General features: G+C 26.5%; 1 long non-coding RNA gene across 1 annotated transcript; it reads right to left on the bottom strand.

Annotated features, from left to right (window-relative positions):
* Positions 1–65: 65 nt before the first annotated feature.
* Positions 66–1,081, bottom strand: LOC111714403 (uncharacterized). Its single transcript, XR_002767969.1, has 3 exons — positions 951–1,081; positions 334–386; positions 66–169 (listed from the first exon to the last, which is right to left on the bottom strand). It is a non-coding gene; the product is annotated as an uncharacterized LOC111714403 (long non-coding RNA).
* Between the last annotated feature and the right edge of the window lie 344 nt (positions 1,082–1,425).

Raw genomic sequence — 1,425 nt, 5'->3', positions numbered from 1 at the left:
CAGCGCAACCAGGTAAATTAATAGATATTTGGATCATTTTCATACCAGCATAAATAAATAAAACATTAAATAGTTTAGATTTTATTTTCCTTGTTTTGGTTAAACAAATTATTATTTGTAGCATTACACAATTGCTTCTTTTTCTTCATCTATGCCTGCCATATTTTGCCTGATAAATATGAATAACTTTGTATATTTATTTAATTGTATTTTTATTTTGTTTTTCATAAATAACAAATACGTTTACCAAGGTTTTGATTATTTACCTAGTTTGAGGTAAATGTATAGTCAACATATAAAAATGGCGATAGCTTATGACATATCTGAATTTACCGACTGGTTATGCTGAACTTTCTCCTTTGTCTCAATTCTATATCTTTCTCATTCTGAATAAACAATACACATGTACAGTGTACAGTGTGTTACTGAACACTGTACAATGTACAATGTACAAATGTCTCACTTTACACTGTAAAGTTTGTTAAAAAGTCAAATTTTCTAATCCCTAAACATGTTTATTGCAACCTGTAAACCTTTAATATTTTAAACTTAGATTTTTTTATCTAACAGAATTCATAGTCTGAAATATATAAAGTCTATGACGTTGGGTTGCAAAGACATAGAAATTAAAAATAAGACTGGGGTTGTCTGTTTGTCTGTTTGTTTGTTTGTGTCAGAGCGACAAATGTTTTTGGTAATTAACTCAAATGGCTTCTGTGGAAGTTTCTGGTTGACAATTTTTTTTTAAATCGTCAAAATTAAATTTTGATATTCCTAAATTTTGGAAATCCAAAATGAAAGATAACAGATCAAAGATAACAGATAAAATAACACATAAAAGGTAACAGATAAAAAATAACAGATAACAGATAACAGATGACAAATACAAGATAACGATAATAGTTGTAAAATCTGATAGATAACAGATAACATATAAGACCAAATAAAACCTGCACATCAAGCTGTCCTGTGTATAATGAAGGACTGATGGAAACCTGAGTTCTGAAACAAAATATATTTATTATTTAACCTTCAGTTATCTCTACTTATTAACCTGAGTTCTGAAACAAAATATATTTATTATTTATTTTAAATGACACAGAAGATTGTAAAAAAATATATTATTTAAAAAAAAGGAAATGTAAATTTTTATTTAATAGAAAAAAATGTCAAATTTTGACCAAGAAATTGTGAGCTACTATATTATCAAAATTTGAAAAAACAAAAAACTCTCTATACGAAAATAATGTCAGAAATGTATCACATAATATTCAGAGCATGCACAAAAAATACAGTAGGTATAAAAAGCCTTTTTTTTCAAAAAAAAGGTAGCCTTTTTTTTTCAAAAAAAAGGTTAGGCCATTTTTTTTCTTAAATGTTGCAAAAAAGCTCTGAAACCGAAAAGTGTTTTAAAATAGTTAAGCA

The sequence above is a fragment of the Eurytemora carolleeae genome, unplaced genomic scaffold (assembly GCF_000591075.1).
Source record: "Eurytemora carolleeae unplaced genomic scaffold, Eaff_2.0 scaffold1572, whole genome shotgun sequence".
Taxonomy (NCBI): Eukaryota; Metazoa; Arthropoda; class Copepoda; order Calanoida; family Temoridae; genus Eurytemora; species Eurytemora carolleeae.
The sequence above is the reverse complement of the archived record's forward strand: the minus strand, read 5'-3'. Positions and strand labels throughout refer to the sequence as shown.